At 40.3% G+C, this 20,258-nt stretch overlaps 1 protein-coding gene across 3 annotated transcripts in view; it reads left to right on the plus strand.

Moving 5' to 3' along the window:
* The window catches only part of DENND2B (DENN domain containing 2B), a 150,492-nt gene that overhangs the window by 32,769 nt on the left and 97,465 nt on the right, over positions 1-20,258 (plus strand). For 2 of the 3 annotated variants that reach the window (XM_058837093.1, XM_058837110.1), the window contains exon 2: positions 3,790-3,877. The gene's annotated coding sequence lies outside the window, so the exon portion shown is untranslated. Of the gene's footprint in view, positions 1-3,789; positions 3,878-4,472; positions 4,547-20,258 lie in introns of all 3 variants that reach the window. The other variant, XM_058837103.1, reaches the window with a different exon arrangement.

The following is a 20,258-nucleotide window of genomic DNA, read 5'->3' on the forward strand; positions in this document are numbered from 1 at the left end:
TATATAAATACTGGGGATATACACACACAATTTTTTTTTTTTTTCCGGGTTAGTGAAACCAGTACAGTGCTGCAAACCTGATCCTTGCTAGACCATTGAGGAGGTCATGGAAATTTAATTCTCCTGTTAGAAGAGAGTTGTGTATATACTGTGAGTAATGGATCTGAAATGGGTTCAGATCAGCTGAGTGATCTTAGTCTTTCACCTGTGCAGTCCCTTTGTAACTGGGGAGCTCCTATGTTGAACCAACTCTTTTGCTATTGTTAACAAGGTTACAATCTACTTTTGTGCTACTTACTTGGATACCACAACCCTAGCAAAACACACAGTGGGGCAAAATTGAAGTTAACATGCCACTGAAGGCAGTGGAAGTTTCAATCACTTCAGTATAACAATACCTTTGGGGTCAAATGTATTATCTTGTGCCACTTGCTTTGTTGTTGTGTTCTTACACCATCATGTTGGAGTGTTACCAATAAGGGCCAATGCTGTGCACTGTTAATTTAAAGAACTCAGTAGTGCTATGGGACTGATTCAGGGTGTGTGGTGCCTGCTGCCCTGCCTGTCATCACTTTGCCCCACCTGGTAGCCCACAGAATTCCCCATGCAAAAGTATTGAGTGCTGGCTCTCTATAAAAGGAGCAAAGAACACAGTTTTTGTAGTGCATGTGTGCTTTACATTAAGAGCTGGCTCGGGCTTTTCCCCTTATTTCCATACGTCTGCAAGTCACTGCCTGGTGATGAGGAAGTGCTGCTCCCAAGCTCCTTGCCTCTCCCAGTGAGGTCAGCAGGAGCTGCAGGCACTTGCAGCAGCATTGGCTTAAAAACATACTGGGACAGACTAATTAAGTTTCACTTTTCGTTGTTGAGTCTTAAATGATGGAATTTCAAACAAATACATATTTGTTGAGGTCACTGCAAAGATGGTCAGTAAATGTGTAGAGATGACATGAGGAAGAGCAATAAGATGGCCATCTTCCAGGGGAAAGGGGCAAAAGCCCTTGTGAAGGGCACAAAGTTATTTGAGGAGAGGAAAAATCCTAAGTAACATTGCAAGAGTGTTTTTTTAATCTAAAAAGTGCAAAGGAAAATGTTACTGAAGATGTAGCAGTGATTAATTTGAATTTATACCTACCAGAGATTTGTGCTGCTGTTATGGCTGGTTTAGTCTGGAGCTCACCTCTGATACTGTTTTCACCTACTGAAAGTGATAACATTTCATGAAGAACAAGTCTGATTTTTGTTTCCTCTCCTGCTGCTGCTGATGGCTGCTTGGAAAGCATTCAGGAAAGGATCTCAGGCCGGGCAGCTCATGTTTCCCTTGCTGGTCTCCAGGCAGAGTCCAGGTGTGCCTGGTGGGGGATCCTGCTGTGCACTCACCTGCCCAGTTCGTGTCTGCTCCTGCGCCTCACGTGGCTGCTCCATCCCAGGGCCAGGAGTGTAGGAAGGAGTGTGTTCAGTCAGAAAGGGAAGTGTGCCAGAAATAAGAAACCAAACATCAGCTGCGTGTGAGTAATGGGTTGTCTGTCTCCTGCAGGGGGTGAGGGTACACACTCCGATGCCTTTTGATGGCAGGGTAGCCATGACGTTGTAATTAATGCAAAATCAGCTGTTCCTCATGTCCTCTGTTTATGATTTCAAACTCTGTCCAGAGCCTAAATTGTGCTCTGAGGTATTGATGTGCTGTGATCCGTGTGAGTAAAATGTGGGAATGGCTCTTGTTTCACTGGGATCAATCTGAGTGACATATGTCACCTTCTGGCAAGGAACTAATTTTGGGTGTATTCATGGTATTTATGGGGCTTACAATAGAAATGTGCTTGTCTGAGGGCTTCTGTGGTAGTCACCTGCCCAAGGCCAAAGCTTGGGTCATGGTTTTACTACTGTGCTTTGTTCCTACACATTTGTGTATGCCTGATATGTTTTAACAACTTCACTTGCTTTGCTTGGAATTTTAAACTGTAACAGAGAGTGTATGTAATGCACACAGCATTTTCAGTGATTTATGAATGCCAGCTTGCCTGCTCCCCCAGATCCTTGCCATATATGCAGATGTGATCACGGAATGAAGTGTCACAGAGCCTTGCCATGAGTGCTGGAGCGGGATGTGATGCAGATGGTAACTCCCATGTTATCAGTAGTAGGGTCTATAGAAGAGCTGAGCATGATTAGCCATTTCACTTGTCCATTGATCAGTTTCTAGAGTGTTTTTTTATTACTTCGGCATCTTTGAACACTCCCTCTGCAGTGATGCTGTGTAAAACGTTAATTTCCTGTGAGGAGTTAGCAGTTCCTCTCTTTCCCCAGTCACACTGCTGAAATTGTGCCCACGTGCAGCATGTGATGAATTTACCTTGGTCATACACCAAAGGAACTTTCCAGGACAAAACCAAGTCAGAATTCCTTAATATTTGGCTCTCAGGGCTCTGGCTGGGCATCACTGGTGCATTCTTAGTGTATCTTAGTGTGAAATTGCAAACTTAGCATATGGTGTTTTCATATCTAGGAACTATTTGATGTGTTGTCATTTCAGCATCTTCTGGATCCTTGACAGCTTAAGTAGGTGTTTTGTTTTATTTATCTACCTGTGAGTAGTCTGCACACAGTTTTTGGTAACAGTGTAAAATATGCCTATGTGTGTAGGCATATTTTATATATATTATATATATAATTTATTTTATATATATATAAAATAGATATATAAAATATATATATATATTATATATGTGTGTGTGCGTGTGTGTATGCTTTTGTTTGATGTTCTTGTTAGAGAGAGAGGTGGTTTAAGTGTGCAACCTGCTAGGAGCCCTGCCACTCACAAAATTCAGAGTTTTCTGAAGTACAGGCAGTAAAATATGCTCTGGTGTAATTTATATGTCAGGATGGCTATATGGAGAGACAGGTGTTCCCATGAAACATCTTGGCTATCTCACACAAGCAGAAGAGTAATATATTGGAACTCTTCACTCTCCTCATGTAGAAACCTAATTATGTTGGTTATATCATGTACGTTTTCTTGTGTTCAACTCCCAAAATAACATATAAAGGATTTCATATGCCAGTGTTGGGTTTTAAATGCAGGGGTGGAGCATCATAACAACACAATGAAGTGGTTAATAGATACAGAAGAAATTGATTTCCTATTTAGCTTGGCATAGGCAGCTTTGCAATTTTCTGCCCGCTAGAGGGACTGCTGCTTATACTGCTCATTGCAGAACACAGACTCATGAAATCCCTTCAGTATCTTTAAAGAAGTTTTAAAACTTTGAATGACTGACTCTGATTAAATCCTCTGAAGAGTAAGTCTCCAAGGTATTTCTCAAAGTGTAAAAACTTTGGGCACAGTACCCTTACTTTGAGTCTCCAAATATTTTTTTAACTGAATTTTCTTAATAAATGTTCTTTCTTTTTTATAAGGTTTTTTCTGTTCTCTTGATTTATCCATCCAGACTTTCCTATATTATGTTGGTGGGGATTAATTTGGATACTTTTTGTCAAGGAAAAAATGTTGTAGGTCTTTATTTATGTTTGGAGTAAGTTTTGTTTTGCAACCATGGTGCCAGTGAATATGGTAAACTAATCAGTTCTTGTATTCGCAAACGTCAGTGAAATGGGTTTCTCCTTTAACTGGGAGATAACAAGTTTTGGGTAAGCAACATTTAAACTTACAGTCAGTCTGAGAAAACTTCCAGATGTATCTCTGTGTTCTTGTTTAGCTGGGGGATTTTCTTCTGTTTGTTTGTTTGAGCTGCATGTTCCTGACCTGCCCAATTTTCTTCTTAATTACAGAAACATGAAAGAATACAGGAAATCCTGCATGACCTTATGAATACCTGTGCTAATTAAGTCACTGGCTTGGTACTGGAAGAACAGCAAGGTAAGCAGTCAGGCCATGCCAGCAGCATTTCTTGTAATCTGCATGATTGTATTTCAACAAAGCTTTAGTGCTTTCACATATCAAATTCATACCCAGGCAGGCAAAGACAAATAGCCTGCAGGTCTGAATGAGATAGATTTACTTTTAGTTCAAAGCTTTGGTGAGCAAACATCTCTTTTTTTACTTCTGGGGAAAAAAAAAAAAAAAAAAGCAGCAAGTTTTGTGGTTGTTTTCTCTTTTTCAGAAGACAATATCTCTCATTTCCACAATCAATTCCTGCCCAAATCTCAGCTTCCTGGGCTGACTCTGGGGAGGGGCTGGAGGAGGGGTGGAATGTTTCAAAACTTAGCTGATGAAAAGGCATGCTGTTTTGTGGATGCCTCCCAGAATTGTTTAAATCTGTGTGTGTGTGTGCGCGCGCGCTTATGAAAAGGGGGGGTGGGGGGAGAGAGATCTCCATGACAACTGGCCTGGCCAGTCTGTGTTCTCTGCAATCATTTTAGCTGGAATCAGTGCTGCGAGAGGTCATATGAAGGAGTTATGGGAAGCACAGCAGGTATTAGACACTAAACGACTGGTTTTCTGATTGCCTCAGATAATAACACAGAGTTTTGTCTGGGAAATACAAATCTGAGAATGGAGTGGAAAGGGAAATGCTCCAAATTTCAGGTAACAAAAATTGCCTTTTTAATGTTATGTCCTCCCATTGTAAAGTTTGATGATTTTTAAATTATTTTTTTTTTTATTGGTGGTGGTGTTTACTCCCAGCCGAGAGTGCCGGAGTGATCTTGGATTCCCTAACTCTGGGGAATGATGTCATGCAACAGTTGGATTCTATTAGCCAGGAAAAGAGGAAACATCCTGCATTTTTTGTTTTTGGGGTGGGAGGGGGGAAGGGAGTTACTTTGGCTCTTTGTTGAATCTTGTGCAAAGGCTAGAAGAAGTGTTTAAAAAAAAAAGTTTGTAACAAATTAACTCCAAGAAAATATCATGTAGGACCCAGACAGCACCAAAGCTTAAACCCACTGAAATGATTACTCCTATATGCAAGAAAATTATTATGGAAATGTTACAGAAATCAGAAGACTTTTCTTTCATCTTGAATGCTCCTATATTCATCTTTAATGAGAAAATTAATTAAACTATAATTAAACAGAGGATTTGGAGCCTCCCTGCACTTGAGATCCTTTAGTAATTGTTTGGAGAATGTGCTGCTATAGAGTTTCTTCTGGGTTGGGCTCTTTCTCAAGCGGCTGCCCATGAATAGATGATGCCAGCAGATTGTCCTTAATAAGGTTTTCAGTCCTAGACTGTGTATTTTATAGCTGTAGACCAGCCTTTTTGGGAGAAGGCAGTGAGGAAAGAAAACAGAAAACTCATAATTTCAGCAATTTGGAAGGGACTTTTCTTCCCAGCTTTCGTTTTGCTTTATACAGCAAAACACTGTATAAAACACTCAATGCTGGGACATGATGCATGGAATTTTAAACTGAAAAATACCTAATGAGTGTACAACTGCTGTATCCTAATCAAAAGACTTAAAAATTTAATATAATCCTACTTTGCCAAACATCACAAAACCACATTGTATCAGCGACCATGATGAATATATTAGGTCACCATTGCGCTGTTTAAATTCCCCTTTGGAGATGCTCATTTCTACTTTTATGCTGCTTTGTTCCCTTCAGTGTGTTTCAGGCATGATCCAAAGTTTGCTGGAGTCCATGGGAGTTTTCCCTTCAACTTCAAAGGGCTTGGGATCAGCCTCTGCCTGAGAACTTCCCAGCCTCTGTGTCAGTCTTTTGACTGCAGGACCAGGCCACAGGCTCTGCCTTTTCTTTCTTGAACTTTCCAAACAGAAGGTCTTTTGTGTTGCTCCAAACAATGCCAGACGCTGCTGACTGGCTTCTGCATGGCTGCTAATAACACATGCTGGAGATAATGGTGCTGCTGATCTCCACTTTCTCCTCAAACCTTCCTAGAGGGGAAAGAATGGAAATCAGATCCTTCCATCCCACCTCCCCTCCTCACACATGGCTGTTGTGTACCAGCCTGTGTGTGTGCAGATTGTTCCTTGATTAAAGGGCTGTGCTTCAGAGGGGAGTTCCAGGAAGACTTTAGGGAAAAAGCGCTGTCATAGCGGTGACCTACCCTAGAGCGCTCATGCAGGAGCAGCAGGCTGTGCTGGAGCAGAACTGACAGCTGTCATCTGCAAACTGAGGGCTCAGCAGCACTGCCTAACTTTGTGTCTACACCTCTTGCCTACCAGCTCCATTCCATAAATAAATACTACTGTTAGCAAATATCGTTAGATTGGTTTGAAAACAATTTTTTTTTTTTCATCTCTTTGATGGTTAGGACCAGTTTAATAAGAATCCTTGTGCTGTTTTTTACTAAAAATGGAGTATCTGTGGAGCTGGTGTGCTAATTTGAACCAACTCCCTCCTTAAGAAGGAACACTGTGATCATTTCCCAATTTTAAGGTCCATTTGAGGGAAAAATGCTATTAGCCCCTGAAATTTCTAAGACAGACAAATCTAATGATTTTCAACGTTAGAACCACTGCTTTTAAGTGCTTACATTTTACTGATAATCAGCTTGGGAATCCTGAGAGATCTCTGCAAGGTGTTGCAAACTGGGTACTCCAAAGGCAGCAGTGGGTTTTTGGTGTGTTCCTGTTTGCTGTGATGCAGCAGGAAGCCTGGTGAATTCTCTCCCAGTGTTTCTGGTTGAGTGGCATTTCCCTTAACAGTCTGTGCTGTAGCATTTGCAAGTTACTTTGAAAAGTGATACAAGGCATCATTCCCTTGGTCCTTTAAGATAATTTCCATATGTTCTAGCAATCTGAATGGTTTCAAATTAAGTTTTCATACATTATGCTATGTATACCTTACAAGTAGGAAATAATAGAAATTATAATATATTTGTAACTACAATTGTAACAAGATTGACCCATTGTTTTTTCATCTGTTGAGGGAGTGGGCAGTTCAGGAATGCTGCTGGTATAGCTGGTAAGGCAGGTGGAGTTCTTGCAGGAGTCTGTGCAGGTGTAACAGCTCTTTGTTCCACACAGCACCTCTAGCTCAGCATTTACATTTTTGTAGTTGTCACTTTATAAGTGCATTCATTTCTGTATTTCAAAGACAGTTTTGTGTTATCCTGATATAAATATCCTCACTGGTCCCAGATGTCCAGCATGCTTCTGCCAGTAGCTGAATGTCCATATTCAATCTGTGAATAATCAGTGGCTCTGAGTTTTGCAGAGAAATTGGTGAGGTTCTTTGGTGGGATTAATTGCTTTCTGTCTCATTGTACTTAGAGGAAAGTGAAGGGACACAGTAGAAATATTTTTTGTTCTCTGTTCTTGACTGTCTGCTGAGTAATTTTTATATTCTGAGGTATAGTGTTTTAATTGCTTGTTTCATCTTGCATAGATCCTGTTCTCTGTAACTCCTTGTACACCCTCTATCCATAGGCTGACAGCAGATGTTGATGTTGTCTATTGAGGTCAATTCCAGGTTAACTGCTATCCTGACATATTTGTCTTTATTACTTAGAAATACACTGCTTTGCAAATGAGCTGAGGCTACCTAGAAGCCTAGGACTGACTTTGTACCATTAAATACTAGTTTCTGCTCTTATTCCTTTCTCTAGATTACTACAGATTCTATTTTTACATTGTACAGATTTTATTTTTCTTCTTAGTGAAAGTCTGTGAGACATTGGGAAAACCCTGTAGTTTTCTTCGTTTCTGATGTTTCTATTGAAGGTTGATCTTCAGAGCACCTGGTGTTGTGGGCAGATGTACCTTTAAATTCTTGAACACACGATCAGTATTCTTCATCTGTAAACTTATGCCCATTATGGGTAGAATTGGATTGAAAATAGGATTGAAAATTGGATTGAAAACAACAGTGCTGCATTTTTGGTAGAGCTGCTCATGAGGATGCTCAAATCTTTCCTGATTTTCTATAAGTTAATTTCAATTCCAGCAGTATGAACAGTGAGTTCTCAGTTGTTTCCTCTCATGTTCTCTTTTCTGGTCATGAGTGACTTCCCAAGGTGTAAAATGTGACACACAAAAAAATCTGTTTTGTGCAGCTCACACTGGATATGGGTATGGCTACCTTTAATTACAGCGAGAACCTCGACATGATGGCACTGTCATTCTGCTCTACAGTGAAGGCTCTCATTAGTGCTAATCAGTGATCTCTCTTTTGGCTGTGCATCTTTGACCCAGTTACTTTGCTGAACTTAACACAGTTGCTAGTATGACACAAAGCAGACTCTTGGCACAGCCCTGATCACAGAGCAGGGCAAGATCTGGCAACTTTCACACAAATCCATTATAATTAAGGCTTCTGCTCTGGGATTTAGACTGCTTCTTTCTCTTAAAAGCCTGAGAGGCTTTTGAAAGTATTTTTTCAGGCTGAAAATGGACCCACTTCTGGTAGAGGCAATGTCCCCAGGTGGTACTAGCTTTATGCAGACCTGGAAGAGACAGGTGCTGCTCTTGTTCCTTCATCAGGCTTTGCAAACATACTTCCAACCTGAGTGCTTTTTGAACAGAGCCTCCCAGTTGTTCCTCAATTTCATGTGACAACAGAGTCCCCATAGCAGTTACAGGAGTGTTGCACAGTTGGCTTTGCTCCAGTGCCAGCTCTTGTTCTGAGTTCAAGCCTCATGTAACATCAATCTTCTCTGCCCACTTGGAGCCAAACTGCTGTAGTCAAGGGGGGCTGTTCAGAGGAATCCTGTTATCCCATCCTCTGAGGCAATGCTTCCTCCTGGAACCCTTTTTGCCCATCCTGTTGCAGTTTGATGACAGGAAGATGAATTGGAGGTTACAACTTCTGCCAATGGCAAGAGCATAGTCTGGCATCCCCTGTGCAGCAGAATCCAAAGGATACAAGCCATCAAGTTATCTGTGCTCCTGGGCCAGCTGAGCCTGATGGTTTATAACCAGAACATCCCTCCTCTCTTTAAAGCTTCCTTAAAATTCAAAAGGCATCACTAAGCATTTACTACATTTAAGGGCATGCTGAGGACAGCTGGGCAATTTTGATAGTCCTGTTCCCTACAATGTTGTTTCATGCCTTCTTGGTAGAGAGCAAAAAGCAATTTGAGAGCTGCAGCAGTATAGAAACATTTGCAGCTGCACAACTCACATTCCCATGTTTCAGTCTCTCACAGGCTCATGCAGACCTTCTATTATTAGTTTTAAAAGAATAGCTGACAGCTGATTAATTTGAATGGTGTATTCCAGAGAGAGCTGTTTTATGACTGTCAAGGGTGGCAAGCCAAGAAAATATTGACTGAAGTTACAGAGAGAGGTTTCTGATGTAGAGCACAATCCTGTTTATCCAAAAGATTTGTAGGGGACAAAACCATCTTCATACCACCCTGCTGTCAACATGTTCAAACCCATTCTGGGGGAGGTGAGAAACTGAACAGCTCAGCCAGTTTTGCATTCATTCCCTCACAGTTTTCTGGGAGAGTTCCTGGGGTTTTCCTGGCATGTTGTCACAGGGCAGGGGCCGTATTACAACTCAGTCTTTAGAAGCCCACCTGAAAAATAATTTCAAGTGACTCATTCTGGTGTTGGTTTTCGAAGAGTCAAATTGGTTTCAGAGGGAAGAGTGAAAATAAAACTACTCTTGGACAATGGATATGCTCTGTGTAATCAGCTGATGCTCTGGATTAGGGCTGCTCTGCTGTGCATCAGACTTCACTGTTGTACTGACCTTGCTGTGCTCAGGCTCAGGGCAGCAGATGGGCTTTTGGAAGGGTGTGAAGATCTAAGAGCACACATGAGTTTTTCAGTGGTGTCTGGTCACCCCTTTCATTTCCTGTGGAAAGCACTGCTCTTACGTGCCACTTGTAAGCAAGACTCTGCTCACAGCCTGGGCAGCTGAGGCACAGTTACAAGACTCCTGCCCTGATCTGAGGCTTCAGTGGAGAAGGAGAACTAGTCCTGTCCCTGAAGATGGCCCATTTAGGCCTTCTGCCCCCTTCAGCATCAAGCCTCTCCTATGATGTTGTAATGTCCCTTGCTTTCATGGGCCTGTTCCCCTTGCCCCACCTGTGGGACACTCTAATGTGGCAGGAGTCACGAAAGGTCAGAGTGAAGAGAGGCTTGGGGCAAGAAGAGAGAATTGTCCCCTAGTCATGAGAGTTATTTTATATAAAGGTTGGGTGAAGGCAGAGGTTGAACCAACTGCATTTAGAAACACTGTTTTTGTGCCCACATGTTTGGAGGTCCTTGTGTGGTGAGGGGGCTGCTCTCCAAGAGAGAGCAGGGAACCCCATCAGCAGGTTACACTCTTTTCTGCTCCAATCTCGGTGCACAGTAGAATGTGCTGTCAGATTTGACATGCTCTCCTCTCCTATAAGAAGACATTATCCAGGTTTCTGCTGAAGCACATCAAGAGCTGAGGTCCCTGCTGTGATTTATTTACTCTTGGCTGACGTGTAAGGACAGCAGAAGACAAATGTAGACGTGACTCAGTAAACAGATGTAAACCTGACTTGGTGCTGTGTACTGCAATAGCACAGGATGCCTCCTGGGATATATAACCATATGGAAGAGCAGGGCATTCAAAAAGCAGCCCGAGGTCATCAGCCTGCAGCACCATATCATCAGTTCCCAGGGCAGTTCCTGAGCTTGTGACTCTGATAATGGGTGTGCTACCTGTTCAAAAAGTATGGTGAGATCCTCAAGTAGAGGAAGGCAGTTATGCTAAAGGTTTTCATGATTTTTTCTGGAAAATCTATGCTGTTCTTGTTCTAGGTAGGGCAGTCTGATTGAAAAGTGGCTGTCTATCCAGAGATTTCAGGAGTCAGGCAATAGCTGCTCTGGTCAGGCTGTGAGATGTCCTGAAATCCTCAACAAATTCCTCTTTCTCCACCTCAGTATTTCCATCTACAAAACCAGGCTGCATTAGATGAATTCTCCTCTTGTACCAGCCTCTTGCTGAATTGTATCAGGAGTGTAATGTTGTTTTGGCAGCTGTACTGCTGGTGTAATCTTCTCTTCAGTAGCAGTGCACGTGGGCTGGCTGTCTTCTGAGACCTGGCATCACATGGGTCCCTCAGGGATGCAGTGACAGGACAGAATCCAAAGTGAGCTGCCACTGGTTCTTGAGAAGGGTGAGTTTTTACTACCTGTATTGGTGCCAAATGATATGCTGGCTTCTGGAAGCATTAAAGTGTTTACAATTAAAAAATGATTTGTCACAAGAAAAGGACAAACCCATTGTGTGCAGTGAGGGAACAGTCAAGTGCTCCCAAGTCTGGGTAGAAAATGAAAATGCTAGCAAATAGCTGGAGGAACAGGGCAGGAAAAAAAATCCAGCTGATATTGTGAAGAAGTTGAGAGAGCCTTGTTAAAATATAATTATTCTTCTGGATAAGAAGGCTTTGTGCAAGGTGGGCAGAAGGGGAGCAAAGCCAAAACCCAGGCTTCTGGCTCAGCTTATCATTTCAACACCTACCATTGCAAGTTTTGCTTATGATCTGATTTAAAAGCAAACTGAATCATCATTGTAGATGGAGAATCCTGCAAAATATCACTTCATGGACACATGGTGTTCCCAAAACAAAACAGTCCAGGGCATCTGTAGCAGAGGGATGATGCTGGGACCTGCTGGGCTCTTTCACTGCGGAACAGGAGCAGCAACTCTTGCCTCAGACAGATTGCCCTTGTGACTGTGGCTCATTAAAGATTGTCCCACCAGTCACGTTTCCATGACAGCCTCAGGTCTGACAAATGTGACAAAGCTGTGTTTTATCAGCAAATCCCCTGTGGGCCCTAGTCAGGAAAGCATATGGATAAGGAGAGAAAATTATTCTTCCTGCTCTTTGTTACTGACCGATGGTGCTTTTTGTGTGTGAAGCAGCCAGCTATGACTGGCTACATTTCCCTGCAATTTGCAGTACCTCCTGTGTGGGGCTGAACCAGGGCTGACTGAATATTTTTTCCATTTGTTAGGAAGTTTTATTTGTTGTTTTGGGGACCAAGTAAGCTCTACTCAGATTGAAGTTCTGGAGATTGAAGCACCAGTGGAGGTGCTACAGGGAGGCTTGGGCACCCTTGAATTAAACATGAAATCAACTTGAATCAGCATTAAAAATTTTTTGCAGAACAGTTACAGAAATTCAGATAGCTATGTTGCCCAGGGTTGAACCTGTTGGGTGAGCAGTCAGACTTTTCTCTTGCAGTTACTTAAAATAAGAGCAGGAGCATGTCACTTATATTCAACTAATATCTCCCTTTGAAATTCCTCAGTAAACACTACAAGATGCAGCACTCTGCAGCCGCTTGTTATCTGTAGGTTATCTATTAAAATGTTGTATACCAAATCACACTCATACAAAAAACATGGAGAAAACAAAAGGATAAAATTATAGACATGGAGAGCTCTCTTTCTGTAATGTACATATCAATCTTGATTTCTAGAAGGATCTGTAATAGCAGAATTTTGCCCCCCCCTATGCAGGGAACATAAAATAAGGGAAATAATAGTTGTATAAATAAGATAATATGACATAACTAATAAAAAGGAGGAGGGCTTTTTGAAGTAGAGCATGATTGCCCTTTCCTGAATAGAGTCAGTTTTGCTTAGAAGCATTCAGTCCATCTCTGAGGGGAATTGCAGACAGGATGCAGCTTTGCTAATATTGGCAGGTATTGGAGTTTTTTTTTAACTGAAGTGGTGGACCCTGGGTCTCTCTATCAGAAGGTCATGAGTTGAATCCTGGTGCTACACTCAGGAGGCTAAAGAAAAAGCAACCAGGATGTCTCTCAGACAAAATTTTGTCACGTACAAATTTCTCTAATTTCTGAGAGAGTGGTGAGACAGAGCAACAGGTTTCCCAGAGAAGCTGTAGTTGTCCCACCCCTCAAAGTGCTCCAGGCCAGGCTTGATGGCACTTTGAGGAACCTGGTCTAGTGGAAGCTCCACATTCATGGCAGGAACTAAATGATCTTAAAGGTCCCTTCCAGTCTATACCATTTGATAACTCCATAAACTTTGTGACACACCAAGCACAGTCAGTGGGTAAATGAAAGGAATGCAAATGAGTTTGTTCACAATGGATGCTACCTACCTCAGCACAGCTGGATATTTTGTGAGGGAATACCATTTTTTTGCAGTTTGAACAGAATCAAATATCTATTTTTCAGAAAGAGGAAAAAGATTTCTTAAGAAGGAGAAAGTGTTGCTTAATGAATGAAGCATTTCTGTGCAAGATTGAAATTCTGTTCTGTTTTTGGCACTGAAAGTAGAAAAGGCAACATTTGAGGACAGTCAATCAAAAGGAGCTGACAGCCATTTTATAAGGTGTGACCTTTGTATGTAGGCTCTGCTGGCAGCAGTGGTGTGCAGAATTTCCAATCATGTTGTATATTCTTTTGCAAAACTACAGCAAAATGAAGCATTAGGTGACTCATGAAGTTTATTGCAAAGTTTTCTTTGTTGCCTGGTAACAGCCAGCCCCAGCAATGTACCTCTTCCATTGCACCTTTGCAGGGATGGTGTAAGAAACTGTGTGGATGACATCACTGCAAACTCAAATTGCCACAGTGTTTGAAGAGAAACTACTCAAGTGAGACCAATATTTTGAGTTTTGTTTGTATAGTGTTCACTATGCTAAGCCTTACTCTGTTTCTGAGGTAGTGGATGTAATAATAACTGGGTTAGTAAAGGTCAGGCCTGAGGACCACCACTATTAAATCGAGTAGAGTATTGCCTTTTTCTAGCTGTAGCTTTTCTAAAGACACACACTTTTTGATCCTCAAGAGCCATGAACTATCTTTTGGTTAAAAGGAGAGGTGAGGTGAGTCAATGCATAATCAACTTGCTCTTCACTTTCTTCCAATCCTGTCACAAATCTGTGGCTGAAAATGCAGTACTTAGAAAAACCTCTCCATCCTGTATCTTAATGGGAAGTTTGCATTTCTGTTGTTTTTCTACAGCCAGCACATTCCTGTTGGCAGTACAGGTGAAGAAGTGGAAAACCAGCTTAGAAATGTGAAAAAGTGCTTTGTCTCTGCTGGCTGGATCATAGCTTGCATTTTTTATTCTACCTTGAAAACCTTTCTTCCCCCAGAAAAATGACTGTGAACCCCAGACAGCATTCCTGTAAAAGCAACTGAGTCATCTTCCTTGGGAATTGAGAGAGCACTGTGATGTGGGGTTATGTTCTTAGGGGCTAAGATGAACGGATAGTTAGGAATTTACTGTAAATCTGTATTATACTGTTCATTATTGGGTTTTTTTGTGTGTATTCATACAGGGAGAAAACAGCCAACATTGCTCTGAAACAGGTTGGAGTTTTTTTCTGGGTTTTATTTGTATTAATGTAGTAGCAAGCAAACCAAAAACTGGTGTGACTCATAAGGTGAAAAGTGGAGAATCAAAAAAGATATTTCTCTCTTTTTTCCTCTTTCCTCATCATCAAAAACTTCCAACCAATATACTTTTTGAAGCAGTTCATGTTTCACAGCTAAGTGTTAAATTTCCCCCACTTACACTAGCTGGTTGGATCATACATTTGCAGTTTCATAGCTGAGATTATTTATTAATAATCTTATGTATTCAGGTAAAAGTACATGTGACAAATATCTTTTTGCAATAAATCTGTGGTGTATGCAAAGCAGCACCAGGTCTCAGGTCTCAGCAAAGTGTGTCTGTGAGTAGGTGATTATACAGATTTTTATTCTTCCTCTCTCCCTAGGTAAAAAGCACTATATCCAAAGGGGATGTGCAGGCTGTTGTATTGAGTTCTCTTCTTGATCTCGAAGCTGTTATGGCTGGGAAAGAAATAGCCTGCACTTCCAATTGTGGGAAAGATGTGGACAAATGCCCTGAAGGGCAAGAGGTGTCTAAGACTGTCAAGAAATATGTAAAAGAAAGGTGTTAAGACTAATTGAATAATTAGATCTCATTCAAGCAGTGATTCATAGAACTTAGTTTTGGCTGTCTTTGGACAGAAACTTTGAAAGAAGCAGTAGCCAAGAAATGAATGAAAATGCACCACAGTTCTCTTGATATATTGCCTTTCAAAATAGATGGTGAAGCATCTCATGGAGCTATTAGCTGCTGTGTTAAAAATGTTTCTTGGTCACAAACAGAGCTACCCAGAGATGAGTTTTAAAAAGGTATCCTACAGCAGCTCTAGTCAAAGCAAGGTTCATTTTAAATTGTCATCCATGCTGTCAAATGACTGCTCGGTGTCAGTCAAAGAGAGGTGGAAGGCTTGAAGGGATCTAGACTGTTTTATTAGGTGACCAGGTGGACAAAATATAGGAATGCAAAGCAAAGGAGATGTGGCAGTGGCTTTGACTTAACAAGTGGAAAACTTCTTACTGGCATATAAAAATTTGGTTGTTAACAGATTAATAAATTTTACTGTATAAGAATTCTGTACTTGATAGTTGTCATAATTTCCTTTGTCTTCATTTAAAGGTTTATGTTAACTGAAATCTAGTTCCTACTTCTCCATGTACTGTAGAAATCTGATTTGTGCTGTGGTATAAGTAAAGAATGATCAACCTAGAGATTTCTGGTTCAATAAGATCTGTGAGAAAAATTAGTATTTAGAAATGACGTGTTAAATCACAGGTTGGATTGCTGGATCACATCCTTGGGCTGAATGTCACCAATTTCCCTTCCCTTTTTCCAGAAGAGGAAATTGTTCTAGCCCAGACGTTGATGGGATTTTTTTTGTAATTATTTATATTGCTTTTATCTTCTTGTATCCTGGCAGCAGATGCTTCTTTCATCTTGCTGTATGTGGGGAAATCTCAATGAAAATGTTTTCAGCTCTGTTGCAATTTTTGGAGAGGTCTTTTTTCCAGAGAAATATTTCAAAACATTGGAAAACTGTAGACAACTGGTGCAAAAAGCAGTGACCCTATAGATTGAAATTTGTCATACCAGTGTTTTTGAATCCTAAATTCCTTTTAATTTGAACATCAGAGAATAATGATTACCTCGAGAGCCCTAAGGAAGTTCCTGAAACGACTCAAAGTTTAACTGATATAAATAAGCCTGTATGCTTTCTAGTTCATCTTTGCTGCAGAATATGCAATGACTGGGAAGCACTGGTTATTTATTTTGGGGTTTGAAGTTGTCAGGGAGCATTACTGTGATCTTACATAGGAGTAATAGAGCTGGGCTGCTGCAAAGACAGTCTAGTGGTAACTTAAAGACAGAGCCAAAGTCTGAGACCCCACTTACGCTGTTACTGAGCTAAAAATTTGAGATCCCATTTATGCTGCTACTAAGTAAAGGACATTTCTGATTCCTTTCCAGCTCAGACTGTTGAAGCTGTGTTTACACAGTAGGTTTTATTTTCTTTTAGCCATGTGGTGCATAACTGGACTTGCTTCTTCATGTCTCTGGGCAGTTGGATCCTGCTGTATTTTCTCTTTATGGATGGTCCTGGTTGAAAAGTCTGCTAATCTCCATTGGACTTGACAGAAAAAAATGTTAGGGATATGATTTTGAAACTGAAAAGTGCAGCACTATAATAAATTGTGGCTCTCTGGTTGAACATGAGGATAAAATTCATTCCAGACCCTGTGTTCAAATGGAACAGTTTATGAATGGAAGCACAGCCCCTGGACTGTATTTCAGTATTAGTCTCTGGTTTGGAATTGTGCTGTTTCCAACACAGACAAGGATATATATTTTATAAGCTTTCATTCTTCCACTCTTCAGATTGTTTGAGATAAAATCTCTTGTGCTGGAGTTGGCTGTGGATATATGCCATAGGAAAAATATTTTAGTTTTTTGAAAATAGCTTTATATTTGGCTAAAAGAGAACTGGCTAAAACTTAAGAGATATCATATTTTTAATTTTTCTGCTTTGCCCTAATTTCTTACTATCCATGTCTTGTTTTATGTTCATCACCTCTGTCCCAGCTCTGACACCTGTCAGATGGGGATAATTCTGTCAAGTGAAATCACAGCCATGTATGCTGTCATTTGAGCAACTGGTGCTCAATGGAGAGCACCAACTGCAGTAAATGTGAAGAACTGTTGGTTGTATTCAGATGGGCAAGTTGGAATACAATCATGGTGTAGTTATTAAAGAAACAAATCAAGAAAAAACATGCTTAAGAAGCACATATTAAGAAACTAGGAGTCTTGGACTGAAGTCTATGAATGTTTCAGCCTCTGCTGCAGAGAAACAGCAGCTGAGTAATAGATGTTTAAAGATGGAGCCAAAACCTCCTGTCAGTTAACATACTGTGGTTTCACCCACTGCTTAGAACTGTTTCGTTTTAAACCTCTCAGATGGTTGATGTTACAATGTTGACAGAAACAAAAAGGAGATGCAAAAAGAAAAGCTTAGGGAAAAAAGCTCAAGGTGTGATTTTACATATGTTAACTACAAACTTAATTTTTTTAAAATGTATTCCTTCTTACTGGGATATTTAAAGATGCTGAGCTCCTATAACTTTGGCTGAGAAATGTTTATTGATGTCTAGCAATTTTTTCATCTCAACTGACAAGACAGAGGTTTAGTCTTGGTTTTACTGATTAATAAGGAGGTGAAAGACCTTTGTTCAAATAGGATGCTTATTCAGTCTTTCAAAACATCAGTTACTCATATTTTTTGAATAATGAGAAAGAATTAAAAGGGGGACTATGACAAGGCTTGTTATTTCAAGTTGAAAATTGTGATAGAGCCACAGCAGCTAGTTTGTAACATCAGATGGGCTGGATTGTTCAGGTACCTAAATATGAAGGACACATGAAAACAGCTGTTCCAGCAAAAGATCCTCTGGAGATATTCAAACCCCACCCTGGACAAGATCCAGGTGAACCTGCAGCAGGGATTTGGGACTGGATGGTTTTCAGGGGTCCTTTCCAACTCCAGTTATTCTGTGATTCTGTGACTTTTATAGCATGCTTGGAAATTGCAAATACAGTTTGTTTTCCAGAAGAGGAAAACTGAGGTCAGTGATTCTGATCATGATAAACCAACACTGAGGGAAAGGACATGTGGATCTTTGGAGTTTCAAAATAAAAGATAGACTGTGCTGGGCAGTCTGATAACTCTGATCACTCTGTTGAAGACTCAGAGAAGTGGCATATTTGGTCTTTTTGGACTTTTGCTTGGTAGCAGAACCACAGAGAGAAATTTAGAATCAGTAGAGCAACTGGAGAGTGAATTGATAAGGGTGTTAAGAGAAGACTACTGTTGAGAGAGCAATACCAGGTTGTACGGAGCTTATTGATAAACTACCACATAAGTATCTTGAGACTACTTTCATCCACTATCTCCATAAAAATGTTCATTAAAAAGAATATGCATTTAGAGTTGCTCCTTCTGCACAGTTGAGTTGGTGATTTTACAGACTGAAATACAGGAAATGGCATGACAGTGTTGTCACTTGAAGATGAAGACAGCCTGGGTGGGCCGAAGACAAGCGAACACAAATTTAAGCTGAAACCAATCTTGTCACAAGAACTAGGGACTACATGAACTGGAGAATAAGCCAAGATTGCTATTGTGGCTGATCCTTCAAGTCCCTTATTTGGTATGTAGAAGAAACACCCTTCCTTTCAACTGCTGATTATAACTTAAATTTTTTCTTGTTTTCATTTTTAGTTCAGCTTCTTTTAATAGCAATTATTGGTAAGAATATGTGTAGGCAACAAAGTGGGAATGGATTTTGTGAGTCTTTTACTGACATTTTGAAAGCTGTAACACAATTGAGATAGATTAGTACTACCAACAGCCTGTGAACTCTTCCCAAGAATGTTCTCTTAAAACAGAGGGTAGGAATCTGGGTCAAATCCATTCGTTAAGTGATGTACTAATTTTTTTTTTTCTTGTTGCCAAAGGGTTAGTTTGAATAGTTATTTGCCTGCAAGTTTCTATTTTTTGTTTCTTAATGGAAACATTAATGTGTCTTTTAAAAATGTTTTTCTATCTGTAAACCATAACTTGAATATTTTCCAAAAGAATTTTTAATAATAGTTTCTGCTGAAATTAGTTCTTGGGGGATCCATTCACTGTTTGATAGAGGAAGTGTAGGTTTTCTTTGTTGTTTATAGTGCCCAAAGAGAACTTTAATTTTCACCCCCTCAACAAACCCCAAAACCCTATGTTTTGCCCAGGTTCTCAGAGAGTACTCAGTGATAATCAAATTGCTTGGCTAATCTGAACAGGGCTGTAGGACCCCTTCAGTCAAAGTCAACACTTCTTTTCCCCTTTCCAGTTCCTTTTAGAGGAGAGTATTTCTAATTTAGTTTTTGTTTCTCCTTAGATGGTTGAGTTTCCAGGTGACTGGGTAAGTCAGGAGATAGTAATAATAGAAATTTTGCACTATGCAGTGCTAGATAAAATAAAATACCAATCAAAAGTAGATAAACTTTATATGAAACAAGTAAAACTCTTGACTGAATTAGAACTGAGTAAACACTTTTTACCTTGGTTTACCTTGACCTTATCACTGAATTTTTCAGACAGCTTGCTGTCTTAAATCTCCTGTATGATCTGTGGACATCAAAGCAATCTTGTCTAACAGCACAATGATTAATAGGGCTTGGATGAAGCAGGGTAGCTTTGAAGGAAAATATTTAGCTGGCAAGTAGCTTTTACTTCTTCCAATAGAAAAAGAAAATTATTTATTAAAATATATTTGCTTCTCCTTAACATGAATAAAGTACCTTGCTGACAGTGTTTTGAAAGATTTCTGTCATATTTTTAATGAGATTGTTATGGTGTTTCCTCATGTGAAATTTTGATTCCGTGTTTTTTTGTCTATTTTCATTGGGCATTCACTTGTGGAATTGCTCTGAAGACTGTATTGAAAAGCTGTACTGAAAACTGTACTGAAAACATGCTGTGTTGAATGACATACACTGAAAGTCTCCCTCTTATCTTGTAAGAAACAAGATTCCTTTTGCAACCTGAAAGCCTCATTGTGTGCGGCAGGAGTGAAATACCTTCTGAGAAACGTGAAGCTCAGCAGATGCTCCCTTGAAGGTGCCTGTGCAGCCATCCCCTGGACTGACTGCTGAGCTTAATACTTTTGTGTTGAATGAATTGTCTGCTTAAAGCAGCACTGAAAATTAATCCTCATTCTAACACTTGTACAGCACCATGAAACGCACAAGATGCAGAAGAAACTACTCTTCCTTCCCCACAAATTGTGTGTAGGGGAAGGATGGACTGATTAATCTCAGTGTAGTGAAACAAAGTGCTGGGTACATCACTGTGCATTGACTCATCTTTAGTTATAGATTTAAATGTTGTACTGTCATGTAAGAGTGTAGCCATAGTGAGCATCTGAAAAGACTCACTGTCAACAGCCTCTTGACTTTCAACTACGTTATTCATAAGTTTCTTTCTTCCCTCC

This window comes from Poecile atricapillus, chromosome 1, assembly GCF_030490865.1.
Source record: "Poecile atricapillus isolate bPoeAtr1 chromosome 1, bPoeAtr1.hap1, whole genome shotgun sequence".
Lineage (NCBI taxonomy): Eukaryota > Metazoa > Chordata > Aves > Passeriformes > Paridae > Poecile > Poecile atricapillus.